We start from the raw sequence: 14,064 nt of genomic DNA on the forward strand, positions 1-14,064 counted from the left end.
CCGATACAGAAGAAAAGGCCCTCTCCGTTCCAGAGTCTGATTCCAAACTCAAGATCAATCTGGAGTCCAAAGATGTGCCTCCGGGCCAGGGTGCTGTGAGTACCGAAGACCCTTTGCTCCCAAAGTCCTCTTCTAAAACTCATAAGGCTACGGTACCACCTCTGCCTTCTGGCCAAGGGTGGCACTGAGACAATGTTTCCGACGCCCCGCCCAACCTCTCGACTCTGCACAGAAACAAACAGTCAAGCCTTCCGGCTATGGGGACCGAGTCAGCCGAAATTACCTTCGGATCTGAAATCATCTTGCTCCAAGGACAAATCTGGGTCGGAGCTGAAACCCTCCTCTTCGAAGCACAAACACGCGTATTTATTTATTTTTGCACTTTGTAAAGCGTGCGCTAAGCATAAAGTGGTATTACAAGTGGCTTCGGAGCTAAAACATTCTAAAGACAAGTCGATTTCAACACCGAAATCCAAAGACAATGTTCTCGAGCCTCCAGAACCAATCTTAGATGTTCTTAAGCCCAAATTGGATCCCATACAAAAGAAAATGTATATTAATCCTGAAACTGGACATATTTTGGCTAAACAAAACCGCAAAACACAAGCTTCCTGCAGAGAACACATCTGATAAGATTCCCTTAAAGAAGGAGGACATGGCTACTAACCCTGTTTGTCCTGCCACACAACCCTCTCAACCTCCACCATCTTCTCCACAATTAATAATTGAAGATCCATTACACACCCCAGGGATCTCCTCATACAGATCCAGATGTGGATCAGGGTGATGATGATACTCATTTGCCTGCAGACCCATGGAATGATTGCACCATGACCCTCCAGTAAACAGTGAGCCAGACATTTATCCTGCAAAACCATCACCACCAAATGATAATTTGGCTTATTAACAGCTCATTGCTAGAGCAGCAGAATATCATGGGGTACCATTACATAGAGAAACATTAGGAGAGTGCTTTCTACTTGAAACACTTGAGTCCACACATGGGTTAAGTCGAACACTCCCTATGCTTAAAGGCATGATGATATAAGCAGAAACAATGGTTCCTGTGGGGCAATGTATGTGATAATAATACTTACGTGCGCAATCGCAATTACTAAGGGTTAGGTCGATATCAAAAAGAGAAAAAACATATACAACGCAGTATTTAGTACGAACAGTAATTGTGTGTGTGTGTATATATATATATGTGTGTATATTATCTACTGGCGGTCGCCAGTAGATAGTTATAGTTAGGACCCTGTTTCCATAGGAAATCCGCAACATTCTATTTGGAATAACTTTGGCGCCGGTCGACGAATCCTCGCGAAATTTTCAAAACTAATGGGGCGCTACGCTCCGCTCCTACCCTGAAAGTCTCAGGGGATTCGTCAAGCAGGGGCTGAGAAAAAAGGGGGGTCCCAAAACGCGTTTTCCCCATGCATTTTTCCATAGGACCTTTAGACACAGCTACAGCCCGAACGGCTGAACAGAATTACTTGTAATTTGGCAGAGAGGTAGCCATAAGGTCAAGGAAGTGCCTTTTGTAGGTCTGGTGTAAATCTGTTCAGTAGTTCCTGAGAAAATAGCATTTAAATCAATATATATATCTGTGGCAGCTTACCGTGCGCTTACGGTAAGCTTACCGTACGCGTACGGTGCCGTGCGCGAGCTCAAATCTGATTGGTTGTCACATGACTGTAAACATTCGAATCGGACGAAATCAGGAAGTGTCGGCCGCCATTTCGTGTGTTTCAAACAGAAAAAAAAAAGGGAGATATCGTGAAAAGGGGGCAAGGAAGAGAGTTACAGACCCCCTAACATTTGAAAGGGGGTCAAAGAAGGACACAAAATTACGAAAAAAACATTTATTAATTTAAAAAAAAAAAATCGCGGAGTACGCGTACGGTAAGCTTACCGTACGCGTACGGTAGAAAAAAAAAATTAAAAAAAATAAAATTCAGATTTAAGTGTTTAGATATTAGGGGGTTCTAAAAAGAGCCGTTGTGTTAATGAAGTGATTTTTTTTAGTGGTACCTAGTCCGCTAACTATAACGTGTGTGAAACCTATGGTTTTTTCACTGAATATATATATATATGTAGTTATATAAATAATTCACTTAAAAAACCATAGGTTTCACACATGTTATAGTTAGCTGGACATTTCACTCGTAAAAAACCAATGAAATTCCCCCGTTATAGTTACTGCAGGCAACTATAACTCACGCGACCGCAATCCTCTGCTGATGACGTCAGATATTACATCACTGTATTTAGACACTTATTTACCCATGTCTTCTTCCATTAATCTTTAGCTATACATATATTACAAATATTTATTTTTCAGAAAGACACATATGTCATCAGTGATGTAATATCTGACGTCATCAGCAGAGGATTGCGGTCGCGTGAGTTATAGTTGCCTGCAATAACTATAACGGGGGAATTTCATTGTTTTTTTACGAGTGAAATGTCCAGCTAACTATAACATGTGTGAAACCTATGGTTTTTTAAGTGAATATATATATATTACCTACTGGCGGTCGCCAGTAGGTAGTTATAGTTAGGACCACGTTTCCATAGGAAAACCTCAACATTCTATTTTGAATAACTTTGGCGCCGGTCGACGAATCCTCGCGAATTTCTCAAAATAGGTGGGGCGCTACGCTCCGCTCCTACCCTGTAAGTCTCGGGGGGATCCGTCAAGCGGGGGCTGAGATAAAAGGGGGGTCCCAAAACGCGTTTTTCCCATGCATTTTTCCATAGGACCTTTAGAACGAGCTACAGCCCGAACGGCTGAACAGAATTACTCAAAATTTGGCAGAGAGGTAGTCCCTAGGTCAAGGAAGTGCCTTTTGTAGGTTTGGTGTAAATCTGTTCAGTAGATTCTGAGAAAATAGCCTTTAAATCAATATATATATCTGAGCCCGCTTACGGTACGCTTACCGTACGCTTACGGTAAGCGTACGGTGGCGTGCGCGAGCGCGATTCTGATTGGCTCTTAGATCTTAGTAAACATTCGAATCGGCCGAAACCAGGAAGCGGCGGCCGCCATTTTGTGTATTTCAGTCTGAAAAAAAAGAGTGAAAACAAGGAAAGGGGGCAATGAGGAGAGTTACAGACCCCCTTACATTTGTGAGGGGGTCAAAGAAGGACTGTAAAGTACAAAGAAATTATTTATTGATTTTAAAAAAAATCACGGGGTACGCGTACGGTAAGCTTACGGTAAGCGTACGGTAGAAAAAAAAAAAAAAAAATCAGATTTAAGTGTTTAGATATTAGGGGGCTCTAAAAAGAGCCGTTGTGTTTATGAAATGATTTTTTAGTGGTACCTACAAGTAAGTACCGATGCAGAGTCTAAGGTTTAAGAGGAAGACTCTGTTCCCTTCATCATTGAAGTGCACACCATCTCCTCTATAAATGTCTTGCATGTCATAACGCAAGTTGTTGTGGTAAATGGCACCCATACCATAGTCACGGAGGAAAGCAGAAACAGATTTGTTGACGTGCTTTCTTGCTTTGTCATCGCACCGCGTGCCCACCGTGCGTGCACGGCACTAACTGCGTAAAGTGGGCGCGCGGTGCGCGAAGCGCACCGCGTGCTCACTGTGCGCGCACGGTGCGCGAAGCGCACCGTGCGCGCACGGAACGAACTGCGTTAAGTGGGTGCGCACGCCACGAATGGCGTAAAGTAACTTAGCATTTAAAAAACCGTACAAATTCACTGAAAAAACCATAGGTTTCACACACGTTATAGTTAGGAATTAGCATTTAAAAAACCTTGCAAATTCACTGAAAAAACCATAGGTTTCACACATGTTATAGTTAGCGGAAATTTTACTGATAAAAAACCAATGAAATTCCCCCGTTATAGTTAGTGCAGGCAACTATAACTCACGCGACCGCAATCTTCTGCTGATGACATATGTGTCTTTATGAAAAAAAAATATTTGTAATATATGTATAGCTAAAAATGTATGGAAGAAGACATGGGCAAATAAGTGTCTAAATACAGTATTAGCATCAGCAGAGGATTGCGGTCGCGTGAGTTATAGTTGCCTGCACTAACTATAACGGGGGAATTTCATTGGTTTTTTATCAGTAAAATTTCCGCTAACTATAACGTGTGAAACCTATGGTTTTTTCAGTGAATATATATATATACACACACACACACACAGATGCAATTTTTGTCAAAACAACAGTGCAATGTGTCCCCAGTGGACATGGAACCTAGAAAAAATTGTGACATATTTGTGACATATACATTTGGTTTCCAACTAATTGTTAAAGTCGACCATCAAGAAACATTTGTAGTAGGAACCGCGTCCTTATATAATAATAGGCACTAGTGAATGGTTCGCTTTGTTAGTGTCGATGGCATTTCAACCCCTATGGAGATAAGGGGTCTCTTCAGGACCTAGTGATATAGAGACATCTACAATGTAAGAGGAAAATAGTATAATCAATGTGAGCCATAAAGGCAACAGCGTAGCTATATTGGAACGGCCTATACCTGAGACGGAGGTTAATCTGACAGCGTGAACAATGGCGCCTCGGGGAGTGAAAAGAGTCAAATGGAGGGGGGTACTCACTTGGGACCCAGCCGGGCACTGCACATGTGGTAAAGGGGGGAAAAAACAAGGCAAAATAAGCCGTTGGTCATCGTTTGTAAAACTGCCAGAATCGTGCCAGTGTGAATAACCATGTATGTCAACTGATAATGAACTTACCCCAGCGAGGGGAAGGGCGCTGTCAGGGAGACAAGAGCACCAGGTGGCGCTGTACTATGAAAACATACAGTCCAGTGTGACCTCTGTTAAGAACAAGGGGTTATTACTACTGTAGCGGTTGTCACAGTGTGTAACACTAGAGTTGGTTAGAACAATAGTTACCCGGAGAGAAGCATGGGAAGGATAAGCGTTTCCAAAATGAATACAAATGCTCCGATTTTCGGTAGCACACACGAAGAATTGGGTCACGGCGGTCCGTGTACCCAAAGCAAAGTGAGGAAGCCGCTAACCACTTACGTATCGCAAACACCCAGGGCCTATTAGCTAGGTATGACAGGGCACACTGGGGTGAGATGGAGCAATTGCTCCAATATTTCCCAGACAAACACAAAAATAAGGCACAGTAGTTAGTTTAAGAGGGAAAACTCATCTCTTACTCCTTAATAAGGTGTGCTTTAGACGCAGCTGACATCGCAGCTAGAGAGATCCATACCAGCATTCTCCATAGAAGGCATGCATGGTTTAGGATCTTAGGTTTTAAGCCTGAGGTTCAACAGTCCATTTTGAGCACCCTCTTTGATAAAGAACACCTGTTTGGTTCTATAGTTGACCAATCCTTAGAAAAAATGAAAAAGGACACTGAAGTAGCAAAATCCATGGGAGCGCTCCAGTCCTCATCTAATAGAGGCTCCTCTCGTTTTACAGAGCAGGGTCCAAAACAACATCCTCAGACCCAAATGTCTCCTCTTACAAAGGGAACAACTAATCCTTTTCATCTGGCGGTTTCTGCAGAGGAGGATATAGAGAAAACAATTCCAAAGGCAGGGTTAAAGGCGCCACATCACGTAACACCCCTTCCCCTAATAAACAGTGACTTGCCCACACTTCCCTCCGATCACTTAACACCTATGGGGAAAGACTTCAACAGTTTCTCCCCATTAACAAATGACAAATGGGTACTAGACCTTATCCAACATTGTTATTGTCTGGAGCTCACCTCCAATCCACCAAACATTCCACCTCGTGTTTACAAACTGTTGTCAGACCATTTGCAGTTACTCATACCGGAGGTGCAATTTCTATTAATTTCTAATTTCTAGGTTTGGTGAAGCGCAACAGCTACCCCAGCAATGGGGCGTCCCGGCGCTGAGAGACATGCTCACACCTACTAGACGGGGGAGTAGATAAGGGCCCTAGAGAGCAGGAAAGAGGAGGGTCTAGATTGCTTTGCGAAAGACTGGGAGACAGTCTATGGAACGTATGCTGAGCGGGAGATCGTTCCATAGTTTGGGACCGAGAACGCTAAAGGAGCGACCTCCAGTGCGACAGCGCTTACTTCTGGGTACTTCCAGAAGAAGTTGGTTAGAGGAGCGAAGTTCACGCCCAGGAACATAGGGTCGGGCCAGGTTTCGCAGCAGAGGGGAATTCCCTGTTTGACAATTTTAAAGATCGTGATGAGAGCTTTAAATTTAACTCTGTGTTCCACGGGCAGCCAGTGGAGTTTGCGGATGGTGGCTCTGGCTGAGCATCTGCGTGGGAGACCGACCAGCGTTGTAGCCGCCGCGTTCTGGATTCGTTGGAACCTAGCCTTTTCTGCTTTGTTTGCTCCCAGGAGGAGGACGTTCGCATAGTCCAGGCGTGACAAGATGGTTGCCTGGACAATTAGCTGGCGAGCCTTTGAGTCAAAGAGTCCGAGTATAGGCCTGAGGTTCCTTAGGAGACCTATGCAGGCGGCTGCCACCTTTTTAGTGTGTGACTGGAGGCTAAGGTTAGCATCCATCCAGACTCCCAGATTTTTTACACAGTTTTTAGGGAGTGGAGTGGTGCCAAGCGATGACGGCCACCAGTGCTCGTTCCATAGGCTGGTGTTTCGGCCAAGGAGGAGCACCTCGGTTTTCCCAGCATTAAGTTGGAGGTAATTATCCGTCATCCATTGTGCCACCGCTGCCATGCCCTCTCTGAACTTGGATGCCGCGATGGACGGGCTTTCCGAGAGGGTGACGACCAGCTGGGTGTCGTCAGCGTACGAAACCCCCGTGAGCCCCCACTCTTTGGCCACATCCGCAAGTGGCTGGACATATAAGTTAAAGAGGGAGGGGCTCAGCGCTGAGCCCTGGGGGACTCCTGGAGCTATGGGATGGGATTTAGAGAGAAATGGGGGGGCTGACACCTTGAAGGATCTGTCCTTAAGAAAGGATTGGAACCATGCAAGAGCGATGCCAGTCACACCGGCCATCTCCAGACGTTTCAGAAGAATGTCGTGGGATACCGTGTCAAAGGCTGCGCTGAGATCTAGAAGGATCAGCGCAGCACTTTGACCGGAGTCTAAAATCGTCCGGAGATGTTCGGTGGTGGCCAGTAGGGCAGATTCAGTACTATGGCCCGCTCGAAAGCCATTTTGGGATGGATCCAGGATTCCGTGGTGGTCCACATGTTTCGAGAGGATGCCATTGACATGGGCTTCTGCTATTTTAGATATCCAGGGGAGGAGGGATATTGGCCGGAAGTTTTCCGGCTTGGAAGGGTCCAGGATGGGTTTTTTGATTATCGGTGATACCCACGCTTGCTTCCAAGCTATGGGTACAGAAGCAGAGGTGAAGGAAAGATTGAGGATATCCAGCATGGGGGATAGGAAAAAGTCAATCGAGTCCAGGAAGTGAGAGGGGCTCATAGGGTCAGCTGGGGAGCCAGACTTCACTTTCTTGCAGAGTTTGGTCAGGTCAGCAGCCGTGATGGCAGGGATTTGGGTAAGAGGGGTGATGGTGGAAGCTGGTGTCTTAAGTTCTCCAGAGTGAGGAGGGTTCTGCAGAAAGGTCGCATAGATTTTTTGGACCTTTTCAACGAAGTATGTGGCCAGCTGCTCACATTGTTCGTTGGATGAGATTTTGGGAGAGGGCGACCTAGGGTTTTGGAGTTCTTTGACTAGTTTAAAGATCACTTTAGATGGGTTCGGGTTGGAGCTAATTTTGTCAGCATAGAAAGTAGCGCGGGTAGTGCTGATGGCTTTGTGATAGATTTTAAGCTTGGATAAATAGTTAGCCTTATCCTGATTGTCAAAGTTTTTCCTCCATTGACGCTCGGCTTTTTTACAGTCCTTACGCATCGCTTTAAGGGTATCATCGTACCACGGATTAGAGGGTGTGTTACGTCCTTTAGTCAGCTTGGCTGGGATGAGAGTGTCAAGCCCATTAGTAATCCAGGTAGTGAACGAGGTATAGGTCGCATCTATCTCCTGATTGGCTTCGCAGTGGAAATCTCCTAGGGTTTCATGAAGAGCGGGGGTGGAGAGTTTGTGCCAAGGTCTTTTTAAGCGACGGTTGGATTCAGTTTTATACTGACGTTTTGGTGCTGGGACCATTAGTTTGATGAGGTAGTGGTCCGTCCATCCCATGGGGTGGGGATCTCTGTAACTGCCTCTTGGATGTTGGTGAAAATTGGGTCTAGGGTATGGCCGGCTGTATGGGTAGGAGCATGGATAAGAGAGTTAAGTTGCAGTGCCGAGAGATCTGCAAGAAGATTAGCGATTGTATGGTCATTAGTTAAATCAAAATGCAGGTTAAGGTCACCTAGAATCGTGAAATTGGCGGATTTGGTGATGAGCGCCGTGGACGTTTCGAGGAGGGCGTCAATGAACCTCGAGGACGGGCCTGGTGGGCGATATATGTATAGACCAGATATCGTAGACTGAGGGCTAATGCTGATTTTAAATTGGGCGCATTCACAGTCTGGGAGAGATTCTTTGGTAAAAGAGCAGGTGAGGTGCTTTTTATAGATGACTGCGATGCCGCCGCCTCGAGTTTCACGGTTTATGGTGGCCAGGTGAAACTCATCTGGGAGCATCAGGTTAGGGATGGTAGTTACGCCGTCTCGTAGCCATGTTTCGCAGAGAAAGAGGATGTCAGGATTTTCATCCAGTAAGAGTGAATTTACCTCTAGATGGTGTTTAGAGAGGGATCTGACATTGAGCTGTAGTATCGTCAGAGGCGGGGTTGTGGTTCTGGCACGGCCTCCCCACACGCGAGTAGGCATGCTGGTGGAAAAATGGCATCGATTGCAGTAGAGTTGCGAGTGGCCCAGGATGCCAGTAGCATCAGAGCATCTTTGGCTAGGGTTCATGCCAGGGAGTTCCTCACGGTCATATCGTATGAGCAAGTGGGGCCTGGTTAGACCAGGGGGACTGGCGATGACGGGCGCAGACGGGCTTGCCTTAGGCGCGCCTTCGGTGCGCAAACGGCGCTCCCGCTGCGCTCGTCCGCTGCGCTTCCGGTGACAGCACATGATGTAGGGGGTAGGGGGGCGTGGCCTTCAGGGGCGTGGCCTCAGTCCTCGCCGAGATTGGCGTTTTGTCCGAGATTGGTTCGGTTACGAGTCAGCGCTAGTTCCGCTGCTCGCTGTGCTTTTAGAAAAGGTGAGTGCCCTGGCGCTTTGCTAGCGTGTGGTGAGTTTTGAAATCAGCAAGTTATTTCCGTGACACAAAAAGAAGTTTTAACAGTTCTAAAAGCTCCCGGCTTCCGCCTCAGGAGTGCGCGATAGTCTGACCTAGGCGCTAGTGGTCAGCGCTTTAAGTACTGCGACAGGGGGGGCGTGGCCTTCAGGGGGCGTGGCCTCAGTCCTCGCCGAGATTGGCGTTTTGTCCGAGATTGGTTCGGTTACGAGTCCGCGCTAGTTCCGCTGCTCGCTGTGCTTTTAGAAAGGTGAGTGCCCTGGCGCTTTGCTAGCGTGTGGTGAGTTTTGAAATCAACAAGTTATTTCCGTGACACAAAAAGAAGTTTTAACAGTTCTAAAAGCTCCCGGCTTCCGCCTCAGGAGTGCGCGATAGTCTGACTTAGGCGCTAGTGGTCAGCGCTTTAAGTACTGCGACAGGGGGCGTGGCCTTCAGGGGGCGTGGCCTCAGTCCTCGCCGAGATTGGCGTTTTGTCCGAGATTGGTTCGGTTACGAGTAAGCGCTAGTTCCGCTGCTCGCTGTGCTTTTAGAAAAGGTGAGTGCCCTGGCGCTTTGCTAGCGTGTGGTGAGTTTTGAAATCAACAAGTTATTTCCGTGACACAAAAAGAAGTTTTAACAGTTCTAAAAGCTCCCGGCTTCCGCCTCAGGAGTGCGCGATAGATATTACAAAAGGGAGCCATAGAACCAGTTTCATTTCAGTACTAAGGTTCAGTGGTTTATTCTCTTTATTTTCTAATTCCCAAAAAGGACAGATCCTTAAGACCAATTTTGGATCTCAGAGAGTTGAACCAGTACATATGGTCAGAACATTTCCATATGGTGATGCTTCAACATATTCTTTCTCTCCTACAGTAAGGTTATTTTTTATCCACACTGGAGTTAAAAGATCTATATTTTCACTTTCCATTCATCCAGCTCATCACAAATATCTCAGATTTGTGATAGCAGGCAAACACTATCAGTTCAAAGTACTTCCATTCAGACTAACTACTGCTCCCAGGGTATTTACAAAATGCCTATCAGTAGTATGAGCTAATCTCAGAAGACAGCAGGTTCATGTCTTCCCCCTACCTAGACGACTAGCTCATCAAAGCCAGCATACACCAAAAGTGTTTACAAAGCACTCAGACCACCCTACAACTACTCCACCAATTGGGTTTCACGTTCAACATTCAAAAGTCTCACCCACAGTATTCACAGATAAATCTTATCTTGGAGCCTCTCTCAACACTCACACGGCTCTAGCCTTCCCCAGTACAGCCAGAATTTCCAATATCCAATTCTGTTGCTGCAGTTTCAAACGGACCAAACCTTGCCCGCCAGGATTTTTATGCGGCGACTGGGAATGATGGAGTCATGCATTGCGATAGTATCTCATGCAAGACTACACATGTGTCCATCACAAGAATGCTTAGCATTGCAGTGGAATCAGTCACAGGGTCAATTAACAGATCTAGTGTTGGTCGACAGCCTCACCCATCGCTCTCTGCAGTGGTCGAACCCACAAGATTTATCAAAAGGGCGGCCTTTCATTGACCCTGTTCCACAAGTTCATGCTAACAGACGAATCTCTCATGGGTTGGGGTGCACATCTCCATCATTAAACAATTCAGGGTCTATGGGACAACAAACACAAACGTCTCAACATCCACTATCTAGAGCTTCTAGCACTATCAATCACAAGATTCACCTTCTGGCACAGAACACCTCCCAGGAGTGAACAATCAAATTGCCGACCTCCTCACCAGAAGGAGACAGCAAATACACGAGTGGGAACTTCATCCCCAAGTTCTCCTTCCATACTTTCTACAATGGGGATACCCACAAATAGATCTGTTCGCCACAGTAGACAACACACAATGCCTAACCTTCACCTCCAGGTTCCCACACCCTCACTCCGAAGGCAGTGCCCTGCGTATGAATTGGTCAGGGATATTTGCCTATGCTTTTCTGCCTCTCTCACTCCTTCCGTTTCTGGTTTGGAAACTCAGGCAAACATCGCTGATACTGATTTTGGTAGCTCCCACCTGGGCCCGTCAACCATGGTACACCACCTTGTTAGAGCTCTTAGTAGTTCCTCATCAAAATCTACATTTCACCTCCAGTCTCCTCACTAAAAACCATGGAGAAATCAAGTATCCAAATCCCAAGGAGCTCAACTTAGCGATTTGTCTCCTGAAGTCCTAGAGTGTGGACATTTAAATTTGCCAATGGACTGTATTACTATTTTGAAAGAAGCTTGAAAACGTACTACCAGAGCTTGCTATGCAGCAAAATGGAAACTATTTGTTGTTTACTGCGGTAACAACAAAACTCTACCTCTAAATACTTATTTTCAGAACATTGTCTGTTACCTTTTAAACCTACAGCAATGTGGGCTAGCTTACACGTCTATTAGATTGCACCTTGCAGCATTAGCTGCGCATTTGCAAAACAGACAACATTTGTTCTTGTTACAAAGTTCCTGTTATCAAAGCATTTATGGAGGGCTTAAAAAGTTATACCACCAAGAATTCCTCCGGCACCAGTGTGGAATCCTAATGTTGTACTTACAAGACTTAAGGGTCCACTCTTTGAACCACTACATAAGTGTCCTTTACAGTTTCTCTCTTGAAAAGTGGCATTCCTCATTGCAATCACTTCATTAAGGAGAGTTGGGGAGCTACAGGCATTAACTTTGGGAGAACCCTTCTTTCAGCTCCATAAAGATAGGGTAGTTCTTAACACCAATCCCAAATTCCTTCCCAAAGTGGTTTCTGTTTTCCATATTACCAATCAGTTGAGTTACCTGTGTTCTGTCATGAACCAGAACAAGCTCTTCACTGACTTGAAGTCAAAAGAGCTTTATTGTATTACATCAAAAGAACAAAAGATTTTCATAAAACAAAGCAACTATTTGTTTCATTTACATCACCTCACAAAGGCAATTCTATTTCTAAATCTGGCATTTCAAGATGGATTGTTAAGTGCATTCAAACTTGCTACGCAAAAGCTAAAAGAACTTTATACCCCCAGAGCGCATTCCACTCGCACAATAGGGGCATCTATGGCCTTTTTAGGTAACATTTCTATAGCTGACATTTGTAAATCAGCAACATGGTCTACACCACACACACTTACCAAACACTATTGTGTGGATGTACTATTACGGCACGTCAACAAGCCAATGTAGGGGAGGCATCTAGTGGTTAGCCACCTCTTAGAGATAATACTGCTATATAGTCTATGCAAAACATGCATACAGCACACATGCCTCGAACGGATCTAGGGGCAGATGTACAACTGTTTTTTTAAAGCGCACACGGGAATTCAGCCTGTTTGCGACAGCAAAATTGGTCAGCCCCATGTACAAACCATATTTTATGAGTCGCTAACCTATTAGCAACTTACAAAATATGGTTTGCGCCTCGCTATTAGGAAGGGGCATGCCAAGGGCGTCCCTTCTAATAGCGAGTCTGACTGCAATGTATGATTGTTTTGAGACCGCATTTGCGGTAGCGAAACACTCGCAGTTTACCACCCTTTTCAAAAGGGCGGTAAGAAGCTCGCAAAAAGGAAGGGGTCCCAGGGACCCCTTCCCCTTTGTGAATGGGTGTGAAAAAAATTGTAAAAGCAGGCAGTGGTCCCAGGGACCACTGCCTGCCTTTAAAAGATTAAACTGAAAAGTTTCATTTTTCTTTTTTAAATGCAGCCCGTTTTCCTTTATCGCCCACTAAACACCAGGGATTTATTTGGTGCATTTTTTTTAGGGTGGGGGCTGCCGAAATGGGCACGCCAATGCCCCCACCTCGCCACCATTACAGCCTTTCTGCCCTCCCCGGGGGGCAGATGGGGGCAGCAGCAACTAGTATGAGTGTTCCCAATTTGGGAAATGTGCAAATATCTACTGTTTCTAAACTCTATTTTGTTCCCATTTCAGAAATACATAGGTGTCTTTCATACCAATGTTTCCATGTATACATTTTCCCAGAGTAATTGCTATATACCCGCTACATAATAAAAAAACCATCGCAAGTCGCTGCTCAGTTTTTGGCTCTGGGTTCGTCGGGTTCTTGGTGAACCTACAAGTCCTATATATCCCCACAACCAGTAAGGTCCTGCCGATGTAACGGTATATTGCTTTCAAAGAGCTACCATAATTAGAAGAAGTTACAGGTGAAAACGTTGACACAAAAAGCTGCTTTTCTCAACTAATTTTCAATTTGTCCTATATTTAACTGTTAGTTTCTATAAAGAAACCTTGAAGGATCTACACAAATGACCCCTTGCTGAATTCAGAATTTTGTCTACTTTTCACAAATGTATAGCTTTCCAGGATCCATTATTGCTTTCATACCCATTTCTACCATTAACTGACAAAAGTCTGTCATTCCCTAAAAGCTGGGAAAATGGTGATTTCAGCTCCACAAACCCTATTTTGATACCATTTGCAGGGAAAAAAACAGACGCTTTCATTTGCAGCAGTTTTTTTCCCATTTTTAGCCCCCAAGACCCCCCCCCCCCCCCCAAAATGTAGCTGTATTTTGGCTTTAGAATCCCCATGATGTGTTTGCGTGGATACTTTATGTGGTCTAAAAGTTACAGTCCAAAGCGCAAACTACCCCAAATAACCAAAAAAGGGCTTAGGACAGGGGGAGAAAAGGCCTAGCAGCGAAGGGGTTAAGGAAAACGGGCTGCGTTTAAAAAAAAAAAAAAAAAGAAACGCTTTATTAAAAAAGCAGTCACAGACATGGTGGTCTGCTGACCCCAGCAGGCCACCATCCCTGTGAGTGCTAGCCATTCGCAAAGGGGTCGCAAATTGCAACGGCCTCATGAATATTACTGAGGCACGCAATTTGGGACCCCATTGAAAATCGCAAACAGTGTCCGAGACACTGTTGTACATTCACT

General features: G+C 45.4%; 1 protein-coding gene across 8 annotated transcripts in view; it reads left to right on the forward strand.

The window, feature by feature from the left end:
* Positions 1 to 14,064, forward strand: part of KIF2A (kinesin family member 2A) — a 418,450-nt gene that overhangs the window by 245,062 nt on the left and 159,324 nt on the right. The gene's annotated exons all lie outside the window — the stretch shown is intronic.

Source organism: Triturus cristatus, chromosome 2_1, assembly GCF_964204655.1.
Source record: "Triturus cristatus chromosome 2_1, aTriCri1.1, whole genome shotgun sequence".
In the NCBI taxonomy this organism is placed as follows: domain Eukaryota; kingdom Metazoa; phylum Chordata; class Amphibia; order Caudata; family Salamandridae; genus Triturus; species Triturus cristatus.